The sequence below is a fragment of the Wolffia australiana genome, chromosome 4 (genome assembly GCF_029677425.1).
Source record: "Wolffia australiana isolate 7733 chromosome 4, ASM2967742v1".
NCBI lineage: Eukaryota > Viridiplantae > Streptophyta > Magnoliopsida > Alismatales > Araceae > Wolffia > Wolffia australiana.
The window spans coordinates 11323723-11344731 of record NC_135838.1 but is presented as its reverse complement, the minus strand read 5'-3'; the positions used below and the strand labels follow the sequence as shown (position 1 = coordinate 11344731).

Here is a 21009-nt window from a genome sequence, read left to right as displayed (position 1 = left end):
AATGGCACCCATATTCCTGACAATGTGGAATCCGAATTGTCGAGGAGAGTTTTGTTTGAGCATGTTATTGATAATTCCAACACTTCATGTAGATGAATGAGGATCGATGGATGAAGAAATAATCTAAAGAAATAATGGTACATTGCTAAGGGACTAGCAATGATTTAAGTGGGGGGTTATGATAACTTGCAAATTAACATGATTAATTGATTAATTTTAAGTTTATTTATGTATTTTAATGACTATACTTGCATGTTATCATATAAAAATGAAGATAAATCACTTACACGTTGATTTTACTATTATTACTAATTTTATATCATTTGTTACATGGTATTTTAACCTCATTTTATTGAAGAAATATTTTATATAGGCCTTTAAATATTTGGCTAAAGGTTAAAAGGGGTCTCATAATTTTTCTGGAATTTTCCATATTTGTATATAATATTTTGACCAATATTTAGCCCAGAAATGAATTATTTATTTAAATAAAACATATGCTATTTATTTAGCATTATATATATATATATATATATATATATCAAGGGACATCCACAACATTGGCCCGAAATTTGGGCGAATACGTGGATGCGTTATATATATAAGTATGAAAAAAAAGACCGACAAACCGGCGAAAAAGGCAATATTTTTTTTTGCATATATCCATATACCTTGTCGGTAAGCCGCGTATTTAATGCACGCGGCAACCGACAAACGTGACCTTTTGCATGTGAACCGGTTAGCCGTGTGCATTTATTGCGCACGCTAACCGACACACGTGCAAGATTACTTACTTTATTTTATTTGCTAGGTCGTTAGGGTGTGCATTTAATGCACGCACTAACCGACACACGTGAATAGGTGCATGCGGCGTTGATTCGCCATGTGCATTTAACGCACGTGGAATTGATGATGCATGTGGGTCAAAAATTGAATCTGAATGATTAAAAAAATATTTTAAAAAGTCTTTTATCTTTTTTTTATTATTTTAGAGTGACGTGGAGCTTTCTTGACCATGCATAATGAGACAATCATATTCCAATCATTGTAACTCGTTCAAGCGCAAAAAAATATGACAGCACACGATTCGAGGACGGGGAAAACAAGAAAAGAAAAGGCCAGCCAATAAAAAAATTTCATTTTTTTTAAAGATAAAAGAGATCCAACGATGGAGACTAAGCACCAGTAAAATGCCGATATCGTGAGATCTAGACGTCATATTGGGCTGAAATTTTGAGGGCATGTTTGTCTTTTGCCCCTCTACATTCCCTATGGTTGGATATTTAATTAGATTATGGAAAAGGGCAAACTTCACTTTTTGGCCCTCTCTCCAAGGATTTGGCCAGGAAGGACACAAGAGTTACTCTAGAAGTGGACAGTTCTTGATTCTGCACTCACTCAAATTCGTAAGTCTCCAATTTGTATTTCAATCTTCTTATTGAACAATTCCAAAACACCTAGGCATGGGTGAAATGTAAATGCCCTAGAAGTGGGTTTGAATGAAATTAGCACTGCATTTTGATTCTGATGCAAGATCTGGTTTTTGATCTTTAATTCTACATCAATTTTGGACATTTCTGCATCATTAGATTTTTAATTTTTGGTCAGATTTCATGTTGTCCCCAAATCCTTCACTTTCTCTCTCTAGGTTCATGTGTCTAGTTTCTCTCGCTAGATTTTGTTTTTATTGTTTAGGAATTTAATTTAATATATAAAAAATCTAAAAATAAAATTTGAAATTTTATATTCTATATATTCTATATTTAGTGATTAAGGGTATTTATAAATTTTATTGTATAAGTCTAAACATTAAATCAACGACATATTTACGAGCGTTTTTATGCTTATCAGTGGGCGGCGTCCTCGTGCGCAGGCACAGCGGAAGGTGTGCAGCATGCGAAGTACCTGAGTTAATCAGCGTGGTCATGACAAGGTAAGGTCGCACGGGGACTGGCCATGTTCTCGTGCGCGAGCGCCGCAAACCACCTAAGCAATGGCGGTTTTCTTGGAGGCAAGTCCAATGGCGCACATTCTTGATACGTTCGGGAGTAGACGGTCAGCGGATGAAGTTTCTTGGTGTCCCGATTGAAGGAAACCAAGAAATGAAGGTGAGGTGACCGAAGGAGCCAATAACGGAGGGTGTCTATCAATTCCTTCTTTCCAATGAACTGTTGTATGGACCAATGGGCGACCGAAGCTCCAAGAAACTCTTCGATCAGCCTTTCTTAGTTGATTCATGACCGTGCGCAACTCAAGAACATAATTCTCAATGTCAATGATGAATCAACAGGCAAAAGACGTGGGTGCGAACAACTCTCTACGGTAATGTGTCAAGGACGAGCCATGTTCTTTCGACGATCTATATTCGAAGCTATGGCTAACTACGGTTAGGAATTAGGAATAGAGGAAGAAACTCAAAGAAATACAACTTGATTCAAATTTTCCAGTCTACCTATCCTCTTGGGCATGTCGTCCTTATATAGGGCCGTGGGCATGCCCAATTAGGCGTAACTTGAGGGAATCGTCTCAAGACGAGCGGTTCTCTCAAAACGATGAGAAAAATAAAATCGTTCGAAATGGACGAGGCCAAAACAAACGGCCTGGTCCATTATTTGACGAGGAAATTACAACAATAAAAATAAAGAAAATAAACGAAAACATGTGTGGCTTCGTCTTCACTTGGAGTATTTGAACAAGGCGCCACGGACGTCAGCTAGTGTGGCTCGGTGAGGTTGCTGGTGATGTTCCGTCTTGATGTCGAGATGGTTCCCCATCATTCCCTTATCAGTAGAAAAATCAAAAACACCTTGATGGACCATCAAAATCCTCGATCTCTTTCAATCACCCTCTCTAAGATGAAGTACGTTCAAAGATAAACTTTACAAAATCTAAGGATCCGTCTATAGAGCTAGCCATATTGATGGAAAGAGGCATGAAAATTAAGCTATACACTCAAACTTTAAGCCAAAACTCCTTAAATGTCAGATATTACAGTTTTAATGTGGACCATTATCAGCCTTGTGATTTCTCTCTCTCCTCTGATTTACATTATCCTCTGATTTTGGAATACCAAAAAAAGTCATAACAAAGTTAACCAATATATTTTTTGAACTAAAAAAAGGAGATCTCTTTGAATACAAAATAAAAATTTCAGGAAAATCATATTCCGACTCAAAATAATTATGCTCTTTCAGAATATGACATCATAAACCCATTAAAATACAAAAATATTCATAAAATTCACACGGCCCTTATGTAACAAAATTTATCATTTTAAGCTTCATAACACACATATAATCAATTTAACATAAATAAAAATGTATACATATTAGCCTACTAGAAATGTATGCTACTAATGACTCCATTTTATGCGTCAAGATCATATTTTTAAGAAAATGTTGGCATCGTTACATTGAAATTGCCCTCATTTTACTATGAATTCACATTTCATGCATTAGTTAAGCCATTTTGTTAAAAGTACCCTCTTATTATCTTTTCTACATCATTTACCTGTCCAATAGTTATCTCACTCAAAATATGCTTTAACATTATGAATTTTGATGCAACAAGCAAGTTTTGGGGCTTAACCTTATCACGAATTCATTGGTTTATATTTTGAGGGTTAAATCTAGTTTAAAATTAAGAAGAGAAAATAATAATAAGACTAATACGAGGAAATGTGGATTTGGATACAATGCTCAGAGGTCAATCCAGCTAAGCACAATAGAGCTCAAACCAGCAGCAGGCCAGAGATCATAACTTCAAGCCAGCCAGTGGCTGCTAAGCGCTGGCACACAAGCAGGCAAAGCATAACACCAAGCCACCAACAAAAAGTACATGGCCCAAGGAAAGAGACCCCATGGGGGCAAGATGAGTTATTTATTTCATATTACATTCTAGCTCTACATTTATATAGCTCAACATTCCATTTCGAGAGGCTAATACTATAAGAAAAATGTGCAGTAGTCGTCATCTGACGAATCAGCTCAGATACAAGACCGCTCATGCCTGCCCATTCTGTCTCACCCAAATGGCTCTCCTAGTCACGCTGTACCTTGCTCCTAAAGTTGATCCACGTCCACTTTTATCCGCCATCAAGCAACCAGCTTTCTTTGGCAACTAGGGGCATCCCCTTCATTCTATGCTGACCCCAGCTCGGGCTGGCTTTTTGGGAAGCCCATTCCCATCGCGCTCATGGCCCGGCTGGCCTGCCAGCGGGAGTAGGAATTATCCTGTTCCCTAGTAAAAAGGGCTGGTTAGATGCGGGACCTACTCCACGAGGAGCGGTACGAACATAGATAATATTATCAAGACCTCTCGGTACGGCTTGGGATGCTAAATGACACTTTGCCAACTGGCATTACCTTCGCTTTCTTGTCTCTCAGTGTGGTCAGCATTGGGTGTTTCCAAGCAGCGCGGCTTGCACCCATTTGCATTTGTTCATCTAATACTTTGTAACCCTTAGCGCTAATTTTTGAATAAGCCGTCTTCCTTTCAAGGTGAATGAGTCAACTGAGCATCTCAGCGTCGTGATTGAATACCCAGATCGAATCAGAGTTCACGATGCCTGCCCTGAACAAATAGGAGGTGTCGACCACAAGATGCACATAAGCCATCGGGTCGCACAACAGAAGAACACCCCAAACAATGCACACTCCTCCATGTGAAATATGAATCTTCATGTTAACTTTTTGGTTGTCAGTAGTCGGCTCGTTGGTAAGGCACATAATGCTTCATGTCCTATTTCTTGCAGCACACCCCCCCAACTCGTACTCCCCGACGAAGAGGGGATGGGTAAAGCGGAAGGTCCCAAACCTTCTACTCTTCTTTCTATATGGCGGTGCCCTGGTTTCTTGTCATTTCATCGTTGCTCATTTCCCTTAGGCCGAAGGGTTTGGTAGGTAGTACAAGCGCTATGTGCACACTCATGCTTTGCTGACCTATTGCGTGGTAAAGAGAAGAAAGTACAAAATAATAGTAAACGGAGCACACCCCAGAAATGAATTTAGGAGCCAAAGATAAAACGCTACCACTTTGTACCTTTCAATTAAAAGTGTTGCCTAGTTTTTTCAAAACCTAATTAAAATACACCTCCATCTTTGGGCCCCGTTTAGGGGAAAATAGCTCCGCAACCAAAAATATAGATCAAAAAAACATGTCATTTTTTACAATTAATCGCATCAACCTCTGAGCGATCAACAAAAGAGGAGGGTATAGCTATGCGCTCCCAGGTGATAAACAAATGAGGAGGGATTAACTATCAGAGAGAAAGCTTTTACAATAGATCTCTAAGGGTGTGTAGTAAGGGAACTGAATTCATATGAATAGGGTTGAGAAAGGTATTGATCCACTTGATATTGCAGAGAAATTTCATGACTTTAAATAAAAATAGAAACCAATTCAGAAGGGTTTATTCCAATATGAGGAGGTTCTATTATACTAGTAATGATAATATAATTAATGGCTTTTGGAATCAATTGTATAAGGATATAGTTAAAATGTTACCATATATTGTAGAAAAATATAGATTTAATACACAAGTTTATAAGAAATTGAATGACTAAAAGAAGAATGAAATAAGTGATAAATGGAATGAGTAGGATTTAATAGAATTACAAATGGAGATTGAACATATAACTAGAAAATCCAATGAAAAGAACCTCATTGATTCCAAATACTATATGAGGAAACACATTCCTAAAAAACTTTATAATAGCACTATTGTTCAGTTTCGTGAATATACACTAGAAGCTATCCTTAAATATGCCTTCGGAGATGCCTTCCACAGCATTCAAGAGAACTCGGTTGTGAGGGTATCTACATTGTTGGGACTCATAGATAGAATATTTATAACATGGGCTAATATAATTAATAAGAATAAAATGACAAGTAGTTTAGTTGATAGTAGTAAGGAATGTGATATCAGTCATAAAAATAAGGAAATTTGATCCATATTGAATGGGTTTCAGAACCAAGGATTTAAGATAAATGATAAGGGATTGAAGTTCATTAAGAAGAATCATCCCACTTTGAAAAAACTGGGTCTTTTATGCCTGGAATACTAGCCCACATGAATCTGAAAGAAGCCTTCGATCTTCTAGGGAAAGCTTTTTACTAGAATAAGGCTATAGAGGGAACTTGTCGCATTGATGCTCTCTTAAAAGAATCATCTATTAGGGTAAAAAAAGCTAGGTATGAGGATTTTATAATCACGCTAGCGTCCGCATACGAGGATTATGTCTTTTATCTGCCTGCATTTATGGACTTTCGTGGTGGAATTTACCACTCAGGTATTTTCCACTTTCATGAGTGTGATCTATCTAGAGCTTTAATAGTATTTTCCAATAATCTTCAAGAGGTAAAAGGGTGCAAAGAATCAGTAAAGGACATAGTAGCCTCTTCAACTGCCTTTAAGTATAGGAAATTAGATCTTTATGATGAAGCTCTTCAATGGTATAAGGAAAAGCAGAGTTTCATATATGCTTCTGATGAGAGTTGACTAAGCTTCACTAAGGGTGCTAGCGATCCATTTCAGTTCATAGCCAAGGTCCTGTGTGATGATGTAGTTCAAGAATATAATAAAATACCAATAACCCTAGATGCCTCTGCAAGTGCCTACCAGATCATGAGTTACTTATTACTTAATGAGAAAATGGCTTTAAGGATGAATCTTATTCCTCACTCTGATGGTAAAATACACATTGTAAATACCTACTTGTAACAGGATTTTAAGGAATTTATTCATCGTCGAATAAATGATAAGGAAAAGACGGAAATCATTGAATCTAAGTTAGATTTAAAGCTCATTAAGCTATTTTTTATGTCATTGATATATGGGACGACATTGATCAGAACATACAAATATATTTGGATCTCATAAGGGAAATTACTAAGTAGAAAGGATATGTATAACCTCGCTAGACTTAGCTATGAATTTTGGATGCATAAATACCCAGACATAGTCAATTTAATGAAATTGATTAACATCGTTAGTTGGCTTTGTTCACAAAGGATAGAGCTATTTTCTATAGCATACCTTTTTTCACTAAAAAACAGGATTATATGGCTTTCAAAAAAGAAAGTATAAGTGTTAATGAATGGAGTACGAATAAGAGACAAAAAGCTACTTTAAGTATATGCAACCACGATACGGGATAAGCGAAAAACACTATCAGCAACATTCGCAAACTTCATTCATCAAAAGGATGCATATGTAGCCATGAAAGTGTTGCAATCATTATTGAATCAACACGTTGATATCTATGCCGTACATGATAATTTTTTCACAGCTCCACCTTACGTAAAAGTAGTATCTGATATATACACCAAGGTCTTTATTAATATGGGTGATCCACTTAAAATCATTTATCATTTTATTAATGAAAAACTCATTATTCCAGAAGAATTAAATAACATAAGTAATGAGTCTATCCCATTGACATCTGATTATCCTAATATTTTATTTCATACCATTTCACCAGCTAAAGATAAAAATAAATGGATTATAGTAGTATCAAACATTATTTATTCTATGTGCGGTAACCAAGTGATTGATTCTGATGAGCCTTATAATGATATGAAGTGGAATTAATTTAAGAAACTTCTAGAGAACAGAATTCACAATTGCAGCGTGCATTACTAAAAGAAAAAGACACTAGGGAGTTAAAGATGCGGTGCCTCTTAAGGAACTTAGTGCTATCTATATTGGAAAATGAAATCAATAATGAACTACCCATGAAAGAATTAAGCTTTTTAAAAAAATTGTAAGTAAATAATGATGCATTAGATAGAATATTAGGATCTGTTAAAACAAATGGAACTATAGGCATAGGTCTACTCTAGTTTGTATTAATGGATTTGTATTTGGACGAAATGGACATATTTATGTATATGACGTAATAGCTAAATCTGGATTAAACAGCTTTTTGGTGTAGGTGTCTTAATACGTCTATTCTAGGGTTTACAGAAAACTTTCCCCAAGAGTAAACTGCGTTCTTACCTCATGGTGATTGACTGCTAAAGTGCATGCTGGAAGACGAGGAGGTTGAATTCTTAGGTCGTGGTGTGGTAAGTTATTTATTAATCAAATATGGAGGGGTACCTACTGTGGGAAAGGCCCAAAAGTATCATTAATTTATAATTAAAATGGGTCAGTTCACCAATAAATTGGATCTTGGTCTATTTATATCATTCATGTATTCTTGGCTATCATTTTCTTTTCTTTGATTGATTCATAAAAGAAAAGGTAGGAGGAGGACCTTGTGGTTCATGCCATCCTGGATGTAGTCTACCCTCATTAGTCTTTGGTTGATGATTTAGGTGATGCAGGTTAACAAAAGTCACGATCGGTAAATTGAAAGCCAGATGCTGGGGCACACTAGTTTGAGTCCAGCTCATGACAAGGATATGGCTATAGAGAGGTATGAGCTCATCAAACAGCTGTCAGCTAGCCTTGCACTTCCTTATTCACTCTTGAACTACAGGAATGAGCTTCAGAAGAGGGTTTAGGTTGATGGTGTGCTGCTAGCCACCTAGTCTCTCTCATAGGAGGCTACCCTGTGGGGCTCAACCTAGGCTTCAGAAGAGGGTTTAGATTGATGGTGTGACTGAACCTCAAGTGAGAGTCTCTCCCACAAGAGGAAGATGCAACCCTCTTAAAGGCACAACCCCCACTTCCAAGCAACTCCTTAGCTTTGTTCGTGCTGCCCTTGGGGGGGCATCACTCACTCCACCAAAGAGAAGGAAGTCAAAGTGATGAAAGGCCTATCCACCTAGCTGATATTTCCCATTCAGTCTGAGTGGGGCTGTTCATTACAGTCTATTTTGAGCATTCATCGGATTCTATTTGTATCACTTTAAAGCATTTCCCGGATTAAGTTAAAGGGTAAATTTATCAGGGCTTCTTATTAGTCAATAACTCTTATTTAAGAATAGTATTAACATCTTGAGTGGCTAGGTCAATGATATTTCTAGAGCGTGCACCTACCCAGTCCTCATTTGCATCATAGACATTATCTCTTTTCAAACTCTGTGGTAGCCCTAGTCATATGTTCATATTCTTATTTCCAATCCATAGTTTTGCAATCTATTCGGAAATTGGATTCAGTGGATATCTGCTTCATTATTAATGGATCTGCGAATTGCTTTTTAAACCAATATGTTGTGATTAAATCTTTTGCAGGCCCCTTGTGTTTAAGAATAGTTCCCTCATCTTCTATTTCAAACATGTAGCTTTAAGTGCTAAGAAGATACCTTTCTTGATATGGTTTTTAGTTTAAACTTACCCAATTTGGTGGAAGAGACTAAATAGTCAGAGGACTTCCTATAACTAAGGAGTCACTATAAGTATAATAACAATCTGATATAGCTATGTGTGGATGCATATGCATACGAGCACAAGCCATGATAGCAGCTGCCAAGTGAACGACCCACATCTTAGGAGCTTTCCAGTCATCATCGTCTACATAGTAACAATCGTAATGGAATTAATAATATAGTAATGATTGGTAAGCTTCTCTATAGATTGAAATGTGTCTTTTTCATCATTAACTCCTCGTTATTTTTTATTGCAGATCTCCGTTACAGTACTTTCAGAATTCATACCAAATTTACCATAGAGCAAGTTCATTAGTATTTTATGAATCTATGTCATTTGTTCATCACCTTTTTTATTAACATCGAGTCTGCTTTTCCATAGGTCCGAGATGATACCTTCAAAAGGACTAGTTTTTTTGTCAAACAAATAGCCCCTAAAGGAATTATATCATAACCTAAATTACGTGAGAACTTCAACTCTTTGCTATAAAAGACTCCAATGAATCTACCTGTAGGGCATATTAAAGTACCAAACTTGTCCTTATATGGCAAGAATGGATGTTCTATAGTGCTTGGAGATACAACATAGGCTTCAAAAAATCTAAATAAGTTCTCCAAATCAGACTCTTCCAAATTATTATGCCAGCTAGGGACCCCTGAAAGCATCGGATTGGATTTCATTATTTAAGGATATAGAGACTGCACATCGTAGTAGTAAAGATTTTCACCATATGGCTTATATACATCGACATGCCCTCCATAATAGCCTTGCCTAATAAAGGTGTGTTGGTTTCTAGTAGTTATACTGATATGAAAAAAATTTCATCAAAATATTTCTTGATAAAGATTTTAAGGGAAAGGGCTGAAACTGTTATCACATCCTCGATATCAATCTCATAATTAGACAAATAAATATCTCGAGCCTTTTTTATCACACCTCCTAAGATAAGAAAGTCCTGACGAAGATAGTGAACTATAGCCTCTCAATGATCAGTATGAATATCGACACTCAAAGAAGAATGTGGGATAGAACCTTTAAAACCTAATTCAGGGCATAACGTTTTCGACAATGAGTCAAGAGTGCTAGTAAGCAATGTGTAATAATCTCTAAAATGGGTTAATAAATTATTTCCAACATAGACTTTCAACACGTATAGTCTATGATTCCACATCAAGAATTTGATTTTAGACTTATCATCACGATCCGTATAATATTTTATAACAAAAATGTCATCAAAACATGAAAAACTGTAAAAATAAACAGTGAGAAGCACCCTATTTGATTTCACATATTCTTCCAAATTAAGGATAAAATCAGACAACATTTTCTCACTCCTTTCTTCAAATTGGGAGAGAAAAATATGAGATCCTCACTAAAGAATCTATTAATCGAATAGCAAGGATGGAAGTCAGATCATCACCAGGATTCACCACCAAGTAACCAGCCGCATAAGGGACATGAATTTCATCCAACATTACAGTCTCTATATCGGCAATAATGAAAGGCCTACATTTATGTTTATATTCGGCTTTAAGTGTGTTTATCTATAGGATATGCAACACTTTCTGTACTTAAGTGTTTTAATATCAGGTAGATTAGCATTTCTAATATCAAAATACATAACTTTGATAATATCTCCAATCATATTGTCATATATAGTAGTAATAGGAAAGAAGTCTGATTTAAGGGGTTTGGTTTCATCGAAGTCATAATATATATTTATGAAGATACCTTTGATCACTACATTCTGATATTTTTGCCGTATAACCTCACAATTTTTTCAACATTAAAACAGATCATTTATTTGGGTATTCTATTACCTAAAATTTCATACAATGGAATAGCCTTCCCTAAGTACATGCGATATCATTAATATTAGCTAATTTCATGATATAACCCATAGCAAATATTGCGTATTGTGACTCAATATTGTAAGCGTACTGCTCTAGCAAGAGTAGAAAGCCATATGTCAGCACTTCAAAATCTTTAATTCGAGGGGAGGGTTCTATGAAGTGCATATAAGCATATATCTTATTAGGAAAGCAATTCTTCCATCTTTATGTCCCAATAGAATTTAGTAATCGTTCCCAATAACCATAATTTTGGATTGACAAATACCACCTTCAGAATTGATTTCTATTTTTATTAAATGTCATCCACTTTGTCTGCAACATCAAGTGAATCGACATTTTTCTCAGCCCTATTCCTATGAATTCATTTCCCTTACTATAGACCCTTAGAAATCTTTGGTAATAGATTTCTCTCCGATAGTTAATCCCTCCCCATTTGTTAATCCCTGGGAGTGCATAGCGATACCCTCCTCTTTTGTTGATCGCTCAGAGGTTGATGCGATTAATTGTGAAAAATGATATGTTTTTTTTCTAATATATATATTTGGTTGTGGAGCTATTTTCCCCTAAAGGGGGCCCAAAGTTGGAGGTGTATGTCCCCTGCATGTGCGGTACTAGCCTGTGCATGTGGGGAAGGGTCTCCCAGCTATGGCTGGTTTGGGTGCCTAAAATAGATGTCCCTTCCCTATTTATACTTAACATAAAATTAGGCACTGGCCTATGCGTGTGGAGAAGGGGTCACCCAGCTCTATCTGGTTTGGGGGCCTAAAATAGATGCCCCTTTCCAATTCATACTTAACTTAAAATGTTGTGATAGGGCTTAAAATGTTCTGACTGCAAATTCATTGATATGTGTACTTTATTTGATAATAATTTTTTATAGATTTATTAAAGGCTTTTATAATGTTTTCTAGTTTTTATTTATAATTAACTCCCTATGTCGGATGTCAAAATCTAGTCAGTGTGATTTATCACCAATGACTTTTTTCCCAATCATCTTGTAAAGGCCCATCGTGGCATTTACAAATGGGAGCCAATAATGGCTAATTAATCTTCTAACTATGTTATAAAAAGAACCCAGGAACCCGTGGCATAATGAAACAAATCCAATGACTTATTGTGATGAATAAGGTACTAGGCTAGATGAACTGGACACATTCAACAAATATGGATTTTTGATGCCCTCCCCTCCTCCGCACATACATGGCACACCGTGAGATAAAAAAAGTGTAAAATAATTTGTCGATTCCAGATGATCCGTACTTTATATTTTAGGACACATGTGCACATGCAATTCAATCAGGCAAGAACCAGGCTGAAACTGAGACCAACATAAAATTTTAATCAGCTGTTTCCAGCATTGAACAGAGATAAAAATCTTGTTAAAAATATTCAACTTTGGTCTACATTTTCATAATCTGCAATTATCTATTCTCTATATTCCGTTCCATCCCAAACAATTACTCATAAAAATTTATTTACTTTCCCATCTTATTTGAAATCCTTTTTTGTCCATTGTATTCAGTTTGTTGTGTCTCCATTTGTTCTATGTCTCATTTTGAGGACTATCTTTAGACTTAGGCAAGTTTTGGGTGAGTCAGGAATTCCTCCTGAATAAGTTTCTATAATCAAAATTTTATTTAATATAAGGGAATTAAATTTAGAATCATATTAAAAATGGCACCCTGATTTGCCCTCATCAATGCAATGCACTAATCATTCCTGTTGCACATGCATCTGTCGGCAATTGGTGAAGACGCGATCTTCACAGAGATTATAGATAATTAAATGAACACAAATATCTAAAGAGTGTGTTTTGATTTCATTCATAAACTAGTATAAAATAAAATATCCCAAAATCTGGGAACCATTAAATAATTATATAAAACAATTTTCCCATTTCTACATGTTCCTTTCTTTCCGTAAACAAAGATATTACATGTGTGTGTGGCAAATTTTCTATCTGTGGTCAAAACCCTTACTTGCCTGGTTCAGTTATAATTGATAAAAAAATGGAGGTATAAACAGTATTTAATGTCACACTAAGAATGACTGATTTAATCAACAGTAAATTACCCCAGATTTAAGACTTGTTTAAATTCTACAAACAAAAATGTTATGGTATCATCAGATGGTAAAGAAAATTATGAGGAATATCCACTATATTGTAAATGTGTTAGAGGAGTATATATGATGATGGATAAAGTTTGATCGATCAACCATATAGTACAGATTTAAATTGAGAAATAGGTTAACAAGTTTTGTGCATCTCTAAAATGCAACATGTTCATTCAACCATTGCACCTCATTGAACCAGAGTGATTGGTTTTGTCCATGTGGGAGATTAATGGAAAGATGTGCGATGCAAGCCAATACACATTACACCTCATTCAAAATTCATCGTTATGTTATTTGATGCTTAGAATCAAGTCAAACGACATGTGAAATTATAAGTGAATTATGATCAGATCATAACATGATGATTAATTATATTGAAACATGTATCATAAATATTCGTATCCGTGTGATATTAAAGAAGGACATCAAAAAGTCAAGATAGAATAGCAATATATTATCCTGCTCAAATGGTGGGCACGGTGTATCATATAACGATTAATTGGGCGACAAGAAGGATATACAGTACGCACTCTTCGCGAATGAGTTCACAGAGTTTATCCATATCAACTCCTGAATGGCTTTACCCCTAACTCTCACCCAGTTTAATTCAATTCAAGGTGGTTTATTTGGTTATTCAACTCGACATCAGAGAGGGCTTGCAAGTACAAAACTTTGTGTTTTGAAGATAACCTAGTAGTCTTGATTGTGTGATGAAAGTAGGCTTAACTCACTCTTATCAAAAGATTTACAAAAGCAATTAAGTGATTAAGATGGGATCATCCTTTCTTCTTGCAATAGAAGACAGCTCAACAAACATGATGCAATGAAGTTATTGGTCAAGGTTGTAAAAATATCAGAAAATGAGTTTTACAATAATTTCCAATCCATAAATCCGAGATAGAATAATTTATCCGAGTTAGTTTTTTGATGATATATAACATCATTTGTGTTACAAAATCAACCTATTGATTGTGTTAAATCTACGAAATACTAAATATTTTGTGTTTTGTGTATGTTAACTAATTAAGTTACTTATTATTTTACTTCTTACTGCCAGAAAACTCTCATGATTGTCAATCATGGCCACAAAACCAAAAACACAGCCTTTATGCATCATGTATCCTTTTTTTTAGATGTGTAGAGGAATTTTTCTCCGAATGTGGTCAAATCTTTGTTTATTGTTCTACAAGAAATAATAAAATTAAATTAAAAATCAAAAAATATGAAAATATAAAAACTAGAAATTTATCCCTATTTATCCATTACTTCTTCAATCAAATCTATTTGTCTTTATTTCTTATTCATTGTTACTTCATCCTTCAACATAGGGCCATAAGTCAACTAATTTTAATGTATCCAAATCTCAAATTTATGTCACTTAGATTAAATCTTAGGCTTTTTTTTTTACTCCGACATTTGAGTCTTGCTTTTTACAAGTGTCCTAGCCACAAGTATTTTTTGGGCCCTGGATAACTTTGTGGTTTGAGATGAAGCATCAAGATAAATTACGACTACATGGGGGCTACTTGGTTCAGATCTGGGAAAGATGTGAATTTTCATGTGCTTCAGGTCTATATACCTCTCCAGGACCAATTAGGCCGATGCACAAGATCCAATCCAAACCAAAATACGCCCATTTTTTATGCCTTGATCATCTAATTCTCATTGATAATCTCGATGAGTCATGCACATGATCAAAACTAAAAATATAATAAAAGCTTAATGACTTAACTTCTACAAGCAAAATAGTATCAGTGAAAACAAACTCATTATCCCCAAAAATTCAAAAACATATGACTTTGAGCAAAATCTGATGATACCGGGTGGAATTACGGTGATACAACATAAACTATGATGTTTTATTTAATAATAAACTACTCAGAATTTTTAACATAATATATTCAAAACACTCTTTCATCATTTTTTTGGGGAAATAAACTAATCAAGTATAGGAAAAAACTGTGCTCAAAGCCAACATTAAATTTTGGAAGATCAGCGTCTACCATCAATTTACACAACAATGCTTTATTTCATATTTTGTGCATGAAATAGTAATAACATTAACCAATATCATAGATTTACAAGTAATTTATAATCATACAAAGCACGTGAGTGTTTGAAATAAGGAATGTCATGATATATCTGTCACATTTTCATTCATTTATGGATAAATTATCATTGAACTTTATATATTTTAAGAATTGAACGGTGAAAGTAAATAGACCAGGGCAAGGGAGAGATCTGAATGTTGCAATGAGCCTCCACGAGACCAGTGTGAGAGCTTCAAATCTCCATGGAGAAAGCTTCGAATGTGAGTAAAAGCGCAGAGTAAACAAGAAAACTAGATTTGGACAGAACATATACTGCAAGGGCGGACAAGCCCTAATTTTCTACAATGTATAAGGGTTACGGGGTTCAACGGTAAAAGAAAAGATGGATATATATATACAATTATACAGTATTTTTTTGTGTACAGTTGTAGAATGTGAAAAACTATTTTATTTTGTGTTTGATGTTATCTTTCCTAACAAATGGTAATATTACGAAGAAAATGGATCCAAGGTGTACTCCAGATGTTTCCTGGGGCAGTAATATTTTATTGTCATCTAATAATGATTATATATTTTAAATGACTAGCTGTATTTATTTCAGATATTTCTTGGTCTATCATAATAATGAAGTAGGATGGTAATTTACATGAGTTAGTCATTGGAGCAGTCTCTCAAATTATGGGAGTAAGCTAATAGGCCATCACATTGCGTTCGTGTGCCAACCATTGTTCACCCTATCACCAGTAACTTCTTCAGGACATAAAAAATCATCACTTTTGAATTTTGCTCAAACGGGAATCTGCTGGGGGACCATCCAGCTGACGTCGGGATAAGACGTGTCCAACCACGCCGGGCCGCTCGCGCCGATGCTCACAAACAGGGGTTTAAGTACTCCGCGTAAGCATCCCCTATTTTAGTATTTTATTTGTTTTGTCTTGTTCTATTTTTTGTTCTTGGATTTTACAGACTGGGCCGGTGTTTGGGCCTCGTCCATGTTATATTTTCCTTTTACTTGTAACTGTTGAGTAGAGGCCGAACCACGTTTCGTGATGGTTCGTCCTCTACACGACTTCACTTGACACCCATCCTCACTGTATAAGGGGATAGCATGCCCAAGTGAAGGCAGGCTTTGTTGAAATCGAAGTTGTGTGTTCTTTACCTTAGTTCTTAGAGAAATAGAGATAGATAGGAACTAGAGTGTAGAGAGAGAAAGTGGCTACTCTCGTCCCACGTCGAGACCACTGCGTGGGTTAGAGCCACACGTCCTCATGTTGACACTACTCTAATGGAGGACCATCCAGCGGACACCAAGCCCGGACATCTCCAGCCACGACGAGCTGCCGCATCGATGCTCGCGACCAGGAGTTTAAGTACTCCACGTAAGCATCATATCTTCCCTTTTATTTGTTTTATCTTTTCGTTATTTTTATTTATGGATTTTATGGACTGGGCCGGTGTTGGGCCTCGTCCTTCTCATGTTTTTACTTTCAATTGTAACCGTGTAAGAGAGGCCGAACCCCGTCACGCGACGGTTCATCCTCCCCCACGTTCTCACTTGGCACCTATCCTCATTAGATAAGGGGATAGCATGCCCAAGTGAAAGTTTGAGTCATTTGTTGAAGAAATTCCCAACTTGTGTCTCCACCTATCTTAGTGAGTAGAGTGTAGAGAGGAATTGGCTATCCTCGCCCACATTGAGATCACTCCGTGGTTAGAGCCCGCATCGTCATGTCGAGATCACTCTGTGACGCCGTGTTTCAACGACCCGTCAAGATCACTCCGGGTTGCCTAAAGATTCAAATATTCGTTCCTTTCTGGAAGCCAAGAAGCCCTCCGTCGAGATCACACCGAAGGGTCTCAAGGATTCAAGAAAGTGTCATCAAGGGAGAAGCGTCGTCAGCCGTCACCGTCGAGACCACTCCGGGTATGCGCCGCCGTCGTTCCTCCTCAAGATTCCACCAACCACCTCCAAGGACCGCCCCTCCGCAGGCCAAGAGCGCCCTCTCCTTGGGAATCTTGGGTTGTTAGGCCCAAGAAACATCCAAGAAGCCCCTTCTTGGCAGCTATCGCCCCACCGCCGCCGTTGCCTGCCGCCGACAACGCCCCTCCACACGCCCCGGGTTCGCCCAGTGCCCTCCCAGCGCAGCCCCTGCTCGCGCTCAGCGTGCATCTGCGCGCGAGCCTGTGTACACCCGCCGGCACGCGCCTGCGCGCGCCCCATGCGCCCCTGCGTGCGCCCACCTACGCGCGCCCGCGTGCGCCTACCTGTGCGCGCCCGTGTGCATACGCCCCGCTCGTACCCGCCTGCACTCATTCTGCCTACGCGCACCTTGGCACGCCTCATGCACCCCCACGTGCGCCCGTCCTGCTCGCGCCTGTGCACGCCCCGCTGCGCCCCACGCGTCCTGCGCCCGTGGCTGTCTGCCAGCGCCCGCATGCACTCCTGGTGCTTGCCCGTGCCAGCCATCAAACAACGACATAAAACCCCTAAATTTGGACTTATCACTCCTAATTCCCTAATGGGTGAGATTCAGGGGATATTTGATATATTTATATTGATATACACCAATCATTCATCATTGACCTACTCATTAGTACTCGCTAGAATAAAGGGCTAATTCAAAGATAATGCTTAAAATAGAATGCGAGAGAAATGGTCAATATATTTACTAAGAACTATGGAAAATGTTTATGAAGGAATTAATATCTCAATGTTTCCACACTATTTTTACAGTTCTAAAGGTATAACTGACATTATGATAAAACCTAGAGTCAAATTTTTCTCTAAATACAACATGAATCAAAGTGTAATTTGACGGAAGATAAACCTACGAACTGGGATAAGAGATTTTACTACTCATGTGTTCTTTCTAAAGGACTAAACATGATTCCAGCATGGGATATTTTCACATCATTTTATATGTGTACATTTACATGTAATTTGAATCATTAGGTTCATGAGTTCAGCATTTGAATAGTACTTTTTACCTATATGCTAACTTAATTGATTTGATTCAAGTTATGGTGTTATTTTTACTATAACTTTTATATTCCTTAAACCAAAGTGATTAGTTTACAATGATGTTTTCAGTTTTACTAAGGCAAAGTAATTCCCAATGAATGACAAATTACATGGCGCAAGATACGCTTCAAGACCCTTTTTCAGGCAAAATGAATTTGCTTCTTTGTTAGAATTTTCTAGCCCTAATACGTCCTCTTCCTTGTGGGCTGTCAGGGCCATCAACATAAATCTACTTCTCGATTGGATGGCCATCAACATGCAACATTCCACTGACATAGTCATAACAGCAATAATCTTTAGACCCAAATTCATAAATGATGAAGACCATAGGCTTGCTTTAGTCATCCAACTTGTACAAGTGCCCTCCTAGCGCTTTCACATGAGCTAGGCAGCCAAAAACTCTAAGGTATGCAACCTTAAGCTTTGACTCCGTCCAAACTTGATAAGGTGTACCTCTTTCTAGGCTTCTAGTCAGAGCATGGTTCATGAGGTACACGGTAGTACTCACTGCCTCTCCCCATAGCTCCTTTTGTAGGTTCTCCCATTCAACATAGATCAGACCATGGACATAATCGTCTGATTCCTTCTCTCAATGACCCCATTCTGTTACGAAGGATGCGGGACCATCATGTATCTCTTTATCCCATGATTATCACAATAAGCTGTAAACTCTGTTGAAGCAAACTCCCCTCCTCTATCAGCCCTAAGAACTGTGACCTTCACATTCTTCTTTCCTTTTACGATCTCATTAAACTCTATGAAAGCACCAAGAGCTTCACACTTCTTCATTAGCAAGGCACATAAGTGAGTCGACTAATATCATCAACAATCAACATAAGTCAACGTGCAGCAACTCAACTGGTGACTTCACTCTACATGTTTATGAACATGGAAATGGAGCTCTCAAATGATTGCCTGATATGCAACTTTGACAGAACTATTCTGGAGATGGTAGAGAAGGTAATCATTTGACCATCTATCGATCAGCCAACAACTTCAATGCTTGGTGGTTGGGATGCCCATGGTGCTCATGACATACTCGAGAAGAATCATCAACTAAAACTAAAAAACGTTAGATTGTGTTTATCTTCGACTGATATAAACGACCATTCATCTTCTTTATACGAGCCAGCCCTCTCCCCAATTGATCGTATATGATCAAAGTGTTCATGTTCCATCACAGTCTTTCAGCCTTGTTCATCAAGCTGCCCAATACTCAAATGTTTGAGCGTGATTTCTCCTCCACCTTGATACTCCCCTATTGATTGTATGATGCTTCATTTTCCTTGAATATCTACATTCAACCCATCGCCAAAGTGAATACCGTGAAGGTGAGCTTCATCAAGCTGATAAAACAGACTTCTCATTCCCGTCATATGGTTGCTAGCCCCGATATCGAGGTACCACATATTAGGGATCAGAAGATCTCCCTCGCTCCCCTGGAGTAATACATGATCCAAAGGCTCTGTCAACGTTATCAATAAGGCCTTCTCACCCTTCTCCTCGGTGTTTGGCCAAATTTGCCTTCTCCTAATTTTTTCCCATGTGGCATTCAGAAGCAAAATTCCCAAATTTGTCACAATTGTGACATTTAATTTTTGACTTATCTCAAGGTCTGTAGTCATCGTCTTTGCCCCATCCATAGCCATCACTATTTTGGTCACGACCTCTACATCTATCACGCCCACGTCCACGGCCACGAGAGCTTTCACCTTCATCTTTCTTCTTGCCCTTTCTGATATATCTTGCTAGCAGAACTTGCTCCTCTCTTCTTGATTGGTGATCCTTCAATTTGTCTTCATGAATCTTGAGAAATCCCACAGGTTCTTCCAACTGATTGACTCCAACTCCCCAAATTGCTCAATGGAGAATGTAATGGAGTCAAATTTTGCCAGAGTAGATCCGAGTCCTTGGCCACCGCGTCTCCTTCATACAACTTCTCTCCATAGTCCTTAGCTGAGTGATGACCTTGGACAGCTTCCCTATAAAATCAGCTATAGGCTCATCTTCTCCCATGATGAGCAGCTCGAACTCGCATTTGAGGGCTTGCACTCTAGCCTTCTAAACACAAGCACCTCCCAAATTCTTCATCTTCAAAATCATCAACGTCTCAGTCATCAGCTTGCTATCCAGTTGAGCAAATATCTCATCAGATATTGCGCCAAAGATAACTGACAACGTTTGTAAATCCTTAATCTTCATCACTGTCTCTGCCTCAATATCTTCCCATGGGCCATTCGCCTCCAACAGAACTTGCATTCTCGTAGCCCATAGAGAATAGTTTGGTTTGGAGAGAATAAGGAAACCATGTCCAGTCTCAACCAAAGACCTGGGCATCCGGAGATAGGTTCCAACAAACTCACCTTATACTGAAGACATCCCAGCAACTTTTGTGACAGATTCACCAGCCCTTCGTGGCATGGATATGTTCATGCTTCCTCCTTGGACCAGTGATGGCGCAGCCCCGGCGACAGCCCCGGACCCGCCTTCAGAGTCGTCGCCGTCGTCTCCGTCAGCACCAGGTCCAGCCCCGGATACGTCTTCGGAGATGTCACCGCCGCCCTCGACACCGCCGGTCGTCCGCGTTCAGCCCGTTCTACAAGGTAGGGTGACGGTACGCACGCCCAGATTCAAGTATTCCGGGTAACTGAC

General features: G+C 37.9%; 1 pseudogene; it reads right to left on the bottom strand.

Annotated features, from left to right (window-relative positions):
* Nucleotides 1-4508: 4508 nt before the first annotated feature.
* On the bottom strand, nucleotides 4509-20616 carry LOC144702500 (cytochrome c biogenesis CcmF C-terminal-like mitochondrial protein; annotated as a pseudogene).
* Nucleotides 20617-21009: the final 393 nt, after the last annotated feature.